General features: G+C 34.5%; 1 non-coding gene across 1 annotated transcript; it reads right to left on the minus strand.

The window, feature by feature from the left end:
• Nucleotides 1–10401: 10401 nt before the first annotated feature.
• Nucleotides 10402–10474, minus strand: TRNAK-UUU (transfer RNA lysine (anticodon UUU)). Its single transcript has one exon. It is a non-coding gene; the product is annotated as a tRNA-Lys (tRNA).
• Nucleotides 10475–16336: the final 5862 nt, after the last annotated feature.

Genomic DNA, 16336 nt, shown 5'->3' on the forward strand with positions numbered 1-16336 from the left:
CTGAGTGAACCTCGGGGCCGTTCTGGAAGTTTGGCAACGAGAAAAAAATCCTGTCACCACCTGGGATCGAACCCCGGACCTTCCAGTCCGTAGCCAGCTGCTCTACCAACTGAGCTACCCGGCCGCAAACAAGTCTTATACAGAGAATATTCCCACAGTACGATCATCTTCATTATTATTATTATTATTATTATTATTATTATTATTATTATTATTATTACTATGCACTTCAAGTTTTGGACTTTCTGGCCATTTTTTCCTGTCTTCTGAAGATGATCAATCAACACTAGACTTTCATGAGTAACCGGACTCCCTATGCAAGTGTATGTATGTATGTATGTATGTATGTATGTATGTATGTATGTATGTATGTATGTATGTATGTATGTATGTATGTATGTATGTATGTGTATGTATGTATGTATGTATGTATGTATGTATGTATGTATGTATGTATTTATTCACACTGCAAATGGGTATATACCCGGTGGCAGTGGTAACTGATTGCACTCAATAATGACAATTAATAATAAACACAACTAATAAAAAACAATAATTAATAATAATGATAAATAATAATAATAATAACAACAACAACAACAACAACAAGGAGCATCCTGAACGAAATGAAGCATGATCACTTAAAATAACATTTAAAGTAAATCTAATTTGTAGACTATCTTAACCAAGTTTGAACTAAGACCCACGAGTGTGACAGGTTTATACCTGCACAAGTACCTTTCGGCACTACACTTGTTTCGCTGTCAACTCACTCACTGCACTGATTCTATCCTGATTTCACTGACACTTCAAAACCATTTCACTGTTCAAATACTTTGCACAGCCACTTCACTGACACAAACACACTTCACTTACACAATAGACTTAACTGACACTACACACTTCACTGACACAACACACTTCCTCACTGATAGAACACTTCAAATAACAAGATATCAATTACACCCTTTAAATAGTGTGTATAATATACTACCGTCTATTAGTAAAGTCCTTAAGCCTATTTTTAAATACATTTTTGGTTATTGGTAAAGCCTTTAGTAAGTCTGCAGGTAAAGCATTCCAGTCTCTGATAGTACGATTGAGAAAAGAAAACTTTTCAGTGTCCATCCTCTGTCTTCTTTCCCTCAATTTATATGAGTTGTCAATAAGGCGCAATGTCACAATTACGTATTGAGTAAATTTATTTTCAATTCTTAACAAGCCCCTACAGTCTCGGCTGCGCGGAACGAGGAAACCGGGGCAAATTGAACGCTGCGCTTGCCGCCATGATGTTGGAGAGCAGACGCATCATAGCAGTATGTAAATCGCGCAATTTAACGCTGTGATGATCTGAAATTGACAGATGTCCATTTTCGACGTTTAACGTAAAATTAGGATGAAATAAATATATTCAAAGTTTCATTGATATGGGTCAGAGCATTAAAGGAAAGAAAATACGTACGCAGCAATTCATAGAAAACATGCTCATACATCCATAAATAGGCCTACGCAATACACATTATAGAATGTATAATTTTACGTTAATCAGCATATTCTTAGGTTTCAGAGAATGGAAAATTATATTAACATACATTACTCTTAGATTACAAGACGTAAATACATGCACCTTGATTACACAAGTTCTTATTATAATCAAATTCTTAAGTGAAATAAAAATGTGATGTTGTTAAGTTTTTAGAGAATCGAAAATTATATTACCGGTACTTTTAGACCACAGGACATAAGTAACCACGCAAAATGTAATGCGCAAAGGTAGCAAAATTACATCGCATTTATAAGTCATTCTTCAATTAATAAAGGGAATGCTATCAATTATAAAAAGTAGCCTACCTGTATCTACTACATTGCAAATAATAGGTAACATGAGGACCTAAAAACTAAACATAATCACATTATGTAAAAAAAACATACTTTTTATGAGTGGATTTCTTTACATCATAGATTGTTATTTTAAATAAATATATATCATTGCTTGCGGAGTGATAGTACGTAATTTTATGCACATATGTTCTATCAATAAGGTGATATTCCTTGCTTTTTTAATAATATATATCCGGCAAAATATAAGCGGATTATTTATATGTGAACTATATGCATTTATAGCCCACCAGTGAAAAATAATGCACTAGGAATATCTGCAAAAACAAAACAACAACAAAAATTGCTGTGCAAATGACAGCATAGACCTCTCTCACAAATATAAAGTAATTTTAAATAAGCACTTTAACCCAATTTGAAAAGACAACATACCTCTTGATTCTTGAAATGGGGGGGGGGGGGTAGGTAAATGCTGCGGCAGATGATGACTTTAAAATTGACACATTAAAATGTAAGATATTATAATAGGCCTTCAGATAAGTTAGGTAACTATTTACATTTATAACCATAATGAAAGATAATATTGGGAATGCCTGCAAAACAAATTCATGTGCAATTGACAATATAGATACCCCAAAAAAACCATTTTAAATGAAAAGATAACAACACAGGGCTACCTCTAAATTCTTGCAAGGATGGTTTCTAATAGATGCTGCCAGATGACGTAGAGATTAACAATTACATTACAATTTAATTTATGTTATAATATTCATAGGTTTTTATTTACATTTACAATCCGAATGAAAAATAGAACTGGGAACCCCTGAAAAGAGTGGAATAAATAAAAACTACATAGAAAAAAAATGAACGGTAACTAATAAGTAGCACAAAAAATGCACATGATAATATAGTTACATACCTATCGATTCATGAAGAGGATGGATTTTGTTAGATGCTGCCTGACATGTTCTATGTAAATTAACGTTGTAAGATCTTGCTGTGTGATGACATCTAATTTTAGTGTACATTTCAACTGTTAAAGATACAATTCTTACGATGTGATTGTCAGGAAACTCGTTTTCTAATACATGTTACTGCAGTTCAGGGAATATTTCATTTAGGCCTATGTTTATCTGTTCTAGAATAGTTCTCTTTATCTTTAGACCTACAGGACCTTTAGGTGGCAACTGTCTAATGCAACATTCACATAATCTACAAATCTTTACGATGTCTGCTGATGGAATTGCGAAACCCCCATTGTCTTTTCTCAATAAAAACGCTATGTGTTTGAGGGATTTGTTGCCATACAGTGATTCCTCACATTGATGACAATGCTGTTTCTACCTATTTCATGGCGGCGTGAACATGCGCAGACAGGTTTCAATTTTGGACAGCACACCAGCGCTCCGTGTGAGTCTAGTATACTATATAACGTCTTTGATTCTTAACGCATGACGGTCTCAGTGTATGCAACGTCTACAGCACTCAATTTAAATATTGCATGTAGCCTAAACCATTCTTCTGAGGATATGGATGTGATGACACAAGCTTAAAAAAAGCTATCCAATTGTTTGGGAGAAATCTTTTCGATGCAGAGTGATCGTTTGGGTATAACGGAAGTAAGAAATTGTTTTGTATTGAAAAGTTGTAAACATATTCTTTGAAATATCACAATACCCTTTCATTCCACTTCGTGAATAAGGAAGTAAATATTACTAGCCGGTACTGAAATGATTAACAGGGAAACTATGTATGAGTTCCGTAGAAGCATACAACAGGCGCTTCATCGAGACTCGAACCGGTGTAAAAACTTGGACGACAGTGCGCTGCATCTCCAGTTGCCGAGCAGCTTCTTCATCACAAAGGAGCCTCCAGCTCACTACAAGTTGGCTTGTAGATTATTCAAACTAACTGCCTGTATTTGTTCTATTCCCTTTCGACTGCGTTTGTACAATGCGCCTTACATGGAATAGCAATGCGATGTCGAACATGGCGGATAAATATGGCTACAGCATCCCAGAGGTCAAGGGTTTGCTTCCTCCTCCACCCCTTGCATAGTCTATGTCTGATTGCCACAGGATGATACGACCATTTAGTCATCACTTTTACTCACGTCGATAGCAAAGGGCTAAGCGTGTACAGTCACAAAAGAAAACACGGTTGTATCCTAAACAATGAAGATTCTATGTCGGTTATTTAGTTTCTTTTTAAAAATTACCTGTGATCAAACAACGAAATTAATATTCAGTTAAGTTGAACTTAAAATTTTGGTTATATAAACACTAATCCACGATCATTTTGTCTTTTTTAGTTTTCTCAGTTGAACACGGTTGAACTTAATTTAGAAGAAACCAAATAATTCTTTACCGAAGTAAAGAAGAATAAATATTATCCACGCAACAAATATAGTGAGCGATGTTTATTTTATGCAGAGAAAGATCTGTAATTTTATTATTATTTCACGTACAGTTATGCGCATACTGCTACAATACCTTATTATGTATTTTGCGTGCAGAGTGCTGCAGTGGAGTTAAATCGCTCGCTTGAACTCGGTCGAGTGTCGCACGCTCGAGTGAGATAGGATCGGTCGTGTTACGCTCGTAATAGATGAAGCACAGTACAAGGTCATCTCACCGACATGTCTTATTTTGTATGGAAGGCGACAGATAAGATACACATGTTTTGCTCACACGGTAAAAATAATGCTTTATTTTCTGCGTTCATGACAAACATTTAATGGAACGTACCAAAACAGGAACATGAAGTTATAAATAAAATAGTATGAAAAACTTCGATATACAGCTATTATTGCTAATTAATATTTATTCAATATTTGATTTACCACATATGTAATATGATAGGTCCATACATAGTGTTCCGCCTATATACTGCGACAATGTAGAAACGTTTTACAAAATATTATTGATATAGCAGTAGATTAATAACAATATTAGTACAGAGATAACGTCACAGAAAATATAATAAAACGAAAATCATGCTGCACAACTACAGACGCAAAGATTGATACACTAATTATTAGAGATTATTATTATTATTATTATTATTATTATTATTATTATTACTAGAAAACTTGATACAGTTCTTGTTGCATTATCGTGATTGTGTTCTCCGTTTATAATAATTACATTTACATCCAATAACATCTATCAGATGTGGCAAAAAGAAAATCACTCCTATGTGGGGGGGGGGGGACATTTACCTACAACATTTATATTAGATTTTAAAGCAAGTTTTGTAGTTGTACTATGGAGAGGTTAGTTAAACACTGCAAAGTTGTGAAATGATAAACATCTATGATGTTACTACACAGTTCATCACTGTAACAAGAACGAATGTCTAACGCTCGGCTTAGACCTTTCGAGGATTTACCGCTCGTGACAATTTTACCCATCATGCATGTACGCTATCTATCGGATTATGCTATGAACTACTTGGCGCTCGAGCGAAAACGTCCGATGCAGACCTCTGGTCTGCAGCAATTTGTTTCCAACCCTCCTTTTGTATGGTGGTAATAGAATATTTTTCTTTGTTCTCTTAACTATTTATCCTTGAGAACAATAAAATTTCAGTCAATATCTCTCTCTTTCTCTTTGTGTTTAAAATAATTGTCTGTACGCATTCTGTTGTTCTTCTCCTTGTGTTCTTCTATAATTATACTTTTTTGCTGTTATCAACGAGACAATGGATATCAAGTTAACTTCTTAGTCAAATAATTGACCAGTCAGTTACTTAATATAATTATTATTCAATACCTGAGGTTTTTCCATATGTAAGAGTAGTAGTATTAGTCCTGTCACTCTTCTGGAAATCATAGAGCCTTGATTAAAGCTCGCCAGACAAATCTATTTCTTACCAATGACTATCTCGAACTCATTCCAGCTCATTCCTTGTTCGCCTTTATTTCCGACTGTGTTGTGCCTCTTCTTCTAATTATTCCTTGGGTATTGCAATCAAAAGGTGCTTTGGTGAAATTTTCATCTTCCCTTTTCAATCCATGTCCGATCCATTTTCCCATTTTGTATTCGACCTCTTTTCCTGATTTAGTGTTAATCCTTCTCCTTGCATAAGTTTTTTATTTCATGTAGTCTTTGGCCACCAGATTTCCATTCTGAATCTCAAACTTCTAAACATACTGTCCAAATTTCACGAGAGGATCCCTGCGAGGGTAATACGGTCCTTGTGGGGTAAGTGGAAAAGGTAAACTAGTAACTGAGCGTCTCTAAAGGAGCAGGTAGATGGGGGTGTGCCATTCACCGGCTGGGACAAACAAGGCTCAGTCATCGGTCTGCCGGTTTCGTGTCAGGGATTGGTTGTAAGAATGAGGGAAAAACTCGCATTCCTTAATCGGCGCTTCTCCTGAAGAGAACAGTATAATTTATTTTCTGTTGTCCTTGTTGCTTTGCAGGTTTCGCACCCATAAAAATGAAACAGATTTAACATTTTTATTAAATATTATGATTATTATTCAACAATAAAATGAAATTGTGATGAGGAATTGAAGAAATTTCAGATGATACTCTCGTAAATTATACCCAGAAACTATTCAAGCCCGACTTGGAGAGTTCATTGTCAATAATGCTACACTCAGAGCTGAACTATAACACAGAACTGTCCATTCAACTTCGTACTCAATCGTACTGAAATTTTAATTCGCGAAGATCGACATTCTGCGCCATGATACAGGTTGGGGAGCAGAGTGAGACAAGGTACCGCGCATAATTATTATTCAACAATATATTGACATTGTAATGAGGAATTGATGAAATTTCAGATGAAACTCTTAAATTATGCCCAGAAACTATTCAAGCCTGATTTGGAGAGTTCATTGTCAATAATGCTACACTCAGAGCTGAATAATTATAACACATATCAGTCCATTTAACTTCGTACTCAATCGTACTGAACTTTTAATTCGCGGAGATCGATGTTCTGGGCCAGAGTGAGACAAACTACCGCGCACTTACCACTTACATGGACTCACTGTGCTACCTCCAAATTTTTACGTAGGAGAGAAATGTCCGGCAAGTTTTGCCAAGAGTCCTCCAACAGCACACTTTGTTTTTGTATTAGCAGAAAACGCGAAAAATGATTTTTAGTTGTGGTTAGAGATATGTACACGTTTAGTGTTAAATACAGTTCATGCATGACAATATTTTCACGTAAATTTTCACAAATTTTACGTTTTCTTTCGAAAGTCTCAATTTGCACGATAAACACGAAAATGATGTACTTTTTATTTTCTTCAATTTAAAAGCAAATAATATCGTAGAAATACTTGGTACATACTTAAACCTTTTGATTTTTTTCTTATTTATAATACGTTGAGACAACTAAAACTACTTTTACCTGTTAGTTAATAGCTAGACCATCCCTTGGGAACATCTCTCTTGCCCTGTATGAACATAAAAGACGAATTTTAACAGTACTTCATACAATGAGTGTTTGTGAAAAAAAACTCCGCACATAGCAGCTGAAAAGAGGGAATTTAACGATACCGTACTCCAAGCAATTAATCTTTGCAAGTCATTTGCATTCTACTTGATAGGTTTTAACATTTAGTTTCCAAAGTGAAGTTATGGTGTGAAGACAAGGAAAAAACTGAAATAAGTGCGTCTTCTCGTTTGGTGCCATGAGTTTTATTTAAATGGCATTGATATTGTTATAAGACGTCTTCAACGAAATAAGAAAATATTGCAATTTCTTGTGTGTTGCTGTGTGTCCATTCTACTGATATCAACGGACCGGTTAAAAAGAAAAACAACTCAAAATTTAAAGTTTTGAGATAACTGCATTTTAAAGTTTCATATTGTTGTAAAAGATTCAATTAACGTCACTCTAATTTGAAACTTATAGTACACATAAAACATCATTAACCGAATTTGTAGTAATTACTATGATCCAGAACTTTACTTGGAAGTCTGTTTTTCCAGGCATATTTTGTGTTGTTGCCATTTTGATCTGGCACTTACGATAAATTTATAACAATTGTTTTGAGACAGAGTAATCTTAATACGGAAAAATAAATAATTGCAGTGAGAGATCTCTTACGGTCTTGTATTTTCTATCCATCTCTTCTGAGGTCGGCCGAGGGATCCTTTCTCAGCAGGGCGGATTTCAGAATTACCTTTGGGAACTATTTTGGCCATACTATTCACACGATTTATACAGTTTTGTTGATGCTGTCTATTGCAGTTCATTACAGGTTCCACGTGAAGTTCCATCATGAGTCTTCATTTCTCCTGTGATCAAGTTGGAGTAACCTTCAAACCTTATCATGAATTTCATTTCACAAGCTGTTATTTAAAATGTGTTTCAAATAAAAATGACCTGCCCTATCGACTGAGCTATCCGAGTTCGCGGGCACTAATTTTTTTTTCGCGTTTCGCGTCCTGAGATTTTATTGTCACACTACTAACGTTTTCTTCAGCGTCACCATATTTAATACTTAAGTCCACTACGTAGAATTCTGATTGTGTATTACTTATAGGCGAAGTAAATATTCGTCTGAAGAAGATAATAGGAAGATAGGTGACAAGGAAATTGGACATGGAAAAACTCAAGAATGGATAGGAAAGAAGAAAATGTGAACTATATTATCAACAGAAAGCCGCCACAGTAGATTTGAAAATAGTAATGAGTACTGAACTCATATAAAAAAAAACTGTATTCAGATAACAGCACAAGAAACAATAGGGTACAGAGAAGATGTGAGTGTTAAGAAAATTAAGAAACCTTAGGTCACAGGAAAAATTCTGGAGAAGATGTAGGAAATGAGAAAATGGAAAAAACATCAACACAGAAGAAGGTAGAAGAAACTACAGGAAACTAAAAAACGAATTAAGAACAGAAACTGATAAGGCGACTGAAGACTGAATGAAAGAGAAATGTAAAGAAATAGAGTAGGCTACGGGTATCCAATTATTTTTCCTTGAGTTCCGGATTAATGGTAATGTCGCAATAAAAGGGGCTTTGTGGTCCAAACACTTGGTTGAGTAAGACAGGTGCTGTTCTTACTTACAGTGATTGGTTACTCCGTAACTGTGTTGAAGTGTAGATATACTGTCGGTGACTCAGGAGAAGACGAGAGCTGACTGAGGAGGAAGGGATGTGAACAGATAACGTATGACAACACGTGCAATATTTGTACTGCAATAAGCGGAAACATTACTGTACTCCAGCCACGAGAAAGTCTTTAGGGACTGAGACGAAGCGGGGTAATGCTGTGAATGAATGTTGATGTCATAAGATGTCATAAAGTCACACACGTGGGTACTCATATCTGTATTGACTAGCTCTCACAGCACAAACAATAACATTTATGCACACTCATACTGATACTACCCTAGTTACAAAATTAGATCACTGTTAATCTCCTGGTCTTTTAATCTACCCATACAGGAAATAACATTTGCAGGAGAGCGCATGGCTTTTAAACTGACGTTATAACGGCAATATTATCTATCTACTTCGCTCCAATAGATGACGCAATAGTAAGCATATTCCTTTCACGGTTGATCTCCTGGTTGGAGAACAGTAGTCTCGTTCTGTTCAACTTAGCTTTAATTTCCATATGCATTGTTACTCATGTTTCCTGTACGAGTAATAACCTGGCTACTGGGATGCTTTTCTGAGCGATGTTTATAATAATCAACAGCGATAGTCAAGAAGGTCACATTCTTTCCTCTCGTCTTCTCCTGAGTAACGGACAGTAGGTATAATATAATTACATAATAAAGTAACTATGGCGTATGTTAGCATTAATTAGCATTGTACTTTTTTTGCGTTTTAAACAGTGCATTGTGTACATACACACAGAAAGAAATTTCTACATCTATTATTATTATTATTATTATTATTATTATTATTATTATTATTATTATTATTATTGTATCTCCAATGGGGGGTAGCCCTATTTTACATCTACATCTAAGACCTGTAATCAGGTAATCACCTGTACCAGAAGGATGGCGCACCTGCCCCTATCACTGGGAAGTTCGTGACTATCTCAATTTCAAACTTCCCCAACGATGGATAGGATGAGTAAGAGACAAGGACAACGCTTACATGAAATGGCCGATCTCCTGATTTAACACCCTGCGATTATTTATTGTGAAGTTAAATAAAGGACAAAGTCTATGCGCCACCTCTACCAGAGACCTGCAGGATTTACGAATGAGGATTGAAGAAGCCCCAGCCACGGTGACACCTGAGATTTTATCCATAGTCTGGCAGGAGTTGGATTATTGCGTCGATATTTTTTGTCGTATCACACATGGCGCTCATATCGAATCGCTGTAATGAGAAAAAACTTGGGAACCTTGTGCAACGTATGAGCCATCAAACATTGCCTAAGATTAAGTAGTATTTGAATAAAAAGAAGTTCAAAATGGGTCTTACTTTAGAGACAAGGTGGGCCATATTTCAGCGTGTTACACTGCTTATTTACATATCTATTTTGTCAGATGCTGCTACATAAAAATTCCAGCTCTAATTATGAGTAACAACTTTTTTTATCTCTGTTGAAAATATGTTAAAAAAAGACGCCCGAACAGGGACTTGAACCCTGGACCCTTAGGTTAAAAGCCTAATGCTCTACCGACTGAGCTATCCGGGCTGCCCTCCATTTACTCTTTTCAAACTTTAGCACTACAGTCCTATAGTTCTCTCGACCGCCTGAAAATTATCACGGCGCCTCTGGAATAGTTCCATGTAGCTCTCGCTAAGGTATTCCGATGGCTAATGACATTTAATGTTTGTTTAAATTTCTCATGTTAAATTTAAGGGCAAATATTTATAAGTACTGGTTGTGTCCTTTCGAGAAATAAATCATTCTAAAAAAATCATCAATTTTTGGCCCAAAAATGAAAACACTGAGGAAAATGAGCGGAGAATATTAAAATCTGAAATAACTTCAAAAAAGAATCTGAAAACTCCCAACTTTAGCAAGTAAATTCAAAACACAAAAAAATTTGCAAAAACACTTTAAATACAGACAACTTCAAAGTTACATTTCAATTTATAATAACGATCAACATACTTCACATTCCTAAGCTAATAGGTTAGTCTAATCTAGGGTTGCCATATTTTGATAAGCAAAAAAAGAGGACATTTTATCGACACCAGCATCCTAACAGATCACTATCATACGAGTAGATAACAAAATAATGATACAAACAAGTGGATTGGTTATAATTTAATCTTTACAATTATGAGTCTAATTATAAATAACAAAACAATAAAAATAACATACAATTTCAATATTTTGGTACCCTATCTTAGCTGTTTATCATTCATCCATATGACGCCAGTTATGTAGACCAATTTACCAGCAGAGTCGTTGCCCAGGGTGCGCCATTGGAGGCTAGTCTACGCTATGCTCACGATGAGATGAGATGGTGATGGAGATTTGTTGAGATTCCACAGGGATACCGGAGCTCCCGAAGAAAACTCCTGTGTTACCTGGACCACGGGCCTGCCCAACAAAAGCTATAAACCGGGCGTACGCTGGGGATCGCACCTGGGACTACAGGATTATAAATTCAACTCTCTAACCACTAGACCATCGTGGTGGTTAGTCTTAAAAATTTTTAACTCAGTAAAGAAACTCATAAAATTTTTAGGTACCGTTGTAATATAGCGCCCGAGATTTGTTTACCCCTGACTAACCATTTTCTATATTTAATATTCTATTTTTATCGTTTAAAGGTTGACGCTCACTGGCACGAACCGACCGGAACGGAACGAACCGGAAATATTCTGCGAGAGACGTATGCATGTATTTTAAACGGTAAACGCTCACTTGTCCGAACGGAAGCAACCGGCTGCCGGTCCTGACGGACAGGGTTCTCGCGACACGACCCTAGCGGAATTTCCGATGACGATCGGCTGCATCCGTATGTCTTCGCTGGTCTTCGGAGAAAAGTGTGTTGGCTGTTCTCAGTACTTTCCCACTCAACATGTGCTGGTGCGTTGTCCAGACAGATTATTCTTAAAATGGGTGATGAAAAGTTAATTTTAACAGTGCTAATCGCGCTTCTGTGCTGATTGGCCTTCGAAATGTGATGTTTCCCTTCATTATTTGAGATGCTAATAACAGATGAAATTTTAAACATTTTTCTTCGCTCATACGAAAGTGCTAAAAAAACCATTACTCGATCTTTACACAAATGTGGGCAAAGATGGTTAAATTAATCAAGACACATTTTTATATTGTTATGACTAGAGCCCGGATTGTATGTAATTACATATTCCGTTCCTACATATGTAGCTATAAGGAAAGCTAAAAGTCCGCGAATCGTATTAAATTTAAATTTAAATTTAAATATACAGAATAAAGAATATAATTACAAACAAACAAGACAAATAGAAATAAAATAATACCATCAATATAAAAAGGAGATACAGTAGTATTAACAAACTTTGAGACCGAATGAGCAGCGCTCGTGTTCGATCGCAGTTAAGATATAATATTAATAGGCCTGTAAGAGAATATAAAATAAAATAGGAAATAAAATTAAAATTACAGTTACAGAAATTATATAATACAATATTAATATAAGAGAAATACAGAAAAAATAATAAAAATAAATAAGTAAAATAAAATAGGAACTAAAATTTAAATTATAGCGGCAATGGAATTATATAATATAATATTAACACTAGAGAAGAATAATATCGCACGTGAAAAGTAGGACAATATGTATATATATATATATATATATATATATATATATATATATATATATTTCAAAATTATAGAATACAAATATAATATAGGTTGATTAATTCATACACATAGGCTATAAATTTATTTAATCAAATTGAAGATATTAACACGTCTCTAATTTTCTTGTTATATGTTAGTGGGTTACATGTTAGAAGTTCTGGGTATAATTTAGTTAAAGTATTGTACAACCGAGGGCCAAAATTAATGCTATGCTTTAGACCAGCAGATGTGAGACATTTAGGTTCTATTAATGTTGAATTAATATTTCGTCTTGTGTCATAATTATGTGTCTGTAATACAAACTTATTACGATTTTTATGATAAAATTTTAACAGCGTATGCTTATAAATTTGTTCAATATTAAATACATTAAATTCAGAATAAATTAATTTAGTTGGATAATCGAAACGTTTCTTCAAACAAATTTTAATTATTCGTTTTTGTAGTAAATTTAACGAACTAAGATTAATGTTTGTACTTCCACCCCAAACAATTATACCATATTGAATGGTAGACTGAATAATGGCCAAATAAACATTTCGTAGAATTCTAATGGGTAAGTAGCATCGAAGATTAACGAAAGGGATCATTATTTCCAAGTTTTAAATGTTTTTACATATTTTGGTGCATAATAAATATTTTGGCATATATTATATATTTTAAAATATCTTGAAGGATATTGCATATTTTGAAAGAATATATACATTTTTTCACTAATTTTCTCTCTACGTAATGATTAAGTTATTTTTAAAATTGTTTATAAAGCTTATCCCTTCGTCTCTAGTGCATAAATATAATTTGATAATTGAAAATAATAACGTATTCTGTCAAAAAATGGACATCTCTTTGCAATGCTAATAGTTTGTATCCCTTGAGAAGTAACGGTAAAGTAGGTACAAATACCAATGCGAATGGTAGTAGTGAAGGAAAGAATGAATCAGTTGCTCTAAAAGAAAACAATAGTTTTTTCTGTTTTTTTTTAAGAAACTTACTTTGACGTCAGGCAATACAAGTAGCAAGCCTACTGCCATTCGCATCCAAGTTAAAAGACTGGATTTCAATTGACGATTCCTTTACTAAAATGGTAAAATCGTGCAGTCCAAAGTGTGTGACAAACGCATTGGGTGCTCCATGAAGTCACAATTAGAATAGCATTTAAAAATTGAACTTCATGTGAGAAATAAAAAACGTGCTCCGTCGAAAAGAAAAAGTTCTTCTTACACAAGTGGTGCTGAAACATTCGTCTTCTACAAGTGAATTTAATAAAAATTTGTGCATGGCAATGGTTGCTGCAAACATATACAGTGGTATAAACTTGGAGTTCCAAAGTTCCAAGCATTCCTACGCAAATACTGCAACTTCAGTATTTCTCATGAATCAACACTCCGGAAAAAATATTTGAACTCCTGCTACACTGACACAATGGAAACGATTAGAGATGGACTTGATGATTCCTACGTATGGGTTGCCGTTGACGAGACGATCAATAACCGTAGAAAATATGTAAAAATATTCAATTATTAATTGCGCCTCCAAACAATGAGGTTCAATCACATGTGCACCTGTAATTTTTTATTAGTGTGCACAAATACATCTAATAAAGCTTAGATTTTAAATTACCAACTTTTTTTTTATTTATTACATATTTATCTACATACTTTTTTAGCTTCATATTTATGTAGTCTACATAGTTCTCATTCTCACATTACATAAAATCCGGGCTCTAGTTATGGACCCATATTTTCTTTTTTCTTTTCTTTTTTCCTTCCTCATCAACTAAAGACTCAGTAAAATAAAATAATCTTCGGAACTACTATCCCACTCCATGTTTAAAACAGACTACCTGTCGACTGTACCGGAATATTCCGAGCAGTGAGCGTCAGAGCTTCCGCGGAAGACGGACTGCTGTAGATTTCCGTTCCGGTCGGTTCGTGCCAGTGAGCGTCAACCTTAACAGGCCTCATGGCCTAATGCGAGAAAGGATGATGATGTTGATGACATATTTTACAGATGAATAAAAAGCTCTGAAATAATCACTAAAGAATGCCCTGCACGTGTATCATACAATGAAATTTTGATTAAATTTCAGTGAACATAATATACATAGGCCTATTCATAATTATAATCGTCATCATAATCATCACCACCAATAACTTGTCTGCATACTCCCTAGATATTGTCTTTTTCATCTCCAAGATTCTTATGAGAGAAATTTGATATTTTTTCAGCGTTTTGTTCATCCGATAGATCTTTTACCTTTAGGTCTATAATTAGAGTAGTTGTATATGTTTTCTAGTTATTATGTTGGGACACATTCTCATTACATGATTTAAAGAGTTTTTGATTTGTTCATTTTATTGGGTTATTTTATGACGCTGTATCAACATCTCAGATTATTTAGCGTCTGAATGAAATGAAGGTGATAACGCCGGTGAAATGAGTGCGGGGTTCAGCACCGAAAGTTACCCAGCATTTGCTCGTATTGGGTTGAGGGAAGGCTCCGGAAAAAAACCTCAACCAGGTAACTTGCCCCGACTGGGATTCGAATCTGGGCCACCTGGTTTCGCAGCCAGACGCGCTCACCGTTACTCCACAGGCGTGGACTGAGTTTTTTTTATATTTCTTTATTTTTGAAATGGCATATTCCACTTTTAGCTCCTTCGTATTTCTTCATTTATTTTGTAATTTAGGCAGGAGTAGGGCAGGAATGTGGAAACGCTTATATTACCTTCTCATACTACAAACAATACAAATCCAACAAGGTTCACTTTTCAGCAAAATATAGTACAATCATCGCTCTTGTTGTGCGGGTTCTTCAGAGCACGCAGTGCATGAGCTATGGGACCTTTGGAGTAGGGCCTCTATCCCTCAAGAGACCTCAGCAGTATCATTTCTGCCTCTTCTATTAGTTTCTTTTGTTGAACTGTCGGAGTCCATATTTCAGAACCGAATTGTCACCTGTGAAGACTCACTGCTTTGTAAAATTTTAAGATTGTTTCTTTTTACCTTCTTCCATATAGTTTAATTAAATTTAGTTTAGTTTATTTAAAAGCCATTAAAAACAAAATTACAATAGGCTTTATCAAAGTTAAATCTATTTGCATACAAATTAGTTAGAATTACAGTCAATATATTCCTGTACAATGTAAAAGTTTTTGCTGAAAAGGATATCTTTTAATTTAGTTTTTAAAACTGTACTATTATCTATATTTATAATGTTAAAATTAATTTTGTTAAAAAGTTTCACATTCATAACAAAATTGTTATTACAAATCTTGGCTAATCTACATTTAGGAACAGTTAAGTTATGACTATTTCTAGTCTCATGAGAACGTACCGTATTACCAAAATGATCTTCATGTAAATGTTCGAACATACAGTAATATTAGCAAAAACAAATAATTCCAAATTCATTGAATTCATTATTAGAATATAAATTCTGTACCAAGGTGAAATTCCGCCACAAAAATGGTTAGAAGTTAAAGGAAGGGTAGGAATTTAAATAAATTTATTTTAAGTGAGCATTGAGTTTTGAAATACTGTCGTATTTCATGTGAGAGTATTGTTATATTTCATTAACGTGATAGATTTATATGTAATCGATTCATTACTCGTAGGTGGAAAAATCATAAATCCAGTAAACTAGAATCTGCCATTATTTTAAGCTACAAAGCAGTGAGACGACGCGACGGTTAATGAAATAATAATAATAATAATAATAATAATAATAATAATAATAATAATAATAAT

The sequence above is a fragment of the Periplaneta americana genome, chromosome 9 (assembly GCF_040183065.1).
Source record: "Periplaneta americana isolate PAMFEO1 chromosome 9, P.americana_PAMFEO1_priV1, whole genome shotgun sequence".
Taxonomy (NCBI): Eukaryota; Metazoa; Arthropoda; class Insecta; order Blattodea; family Blattidae; genus Periplaneta; species Periplaneta americana.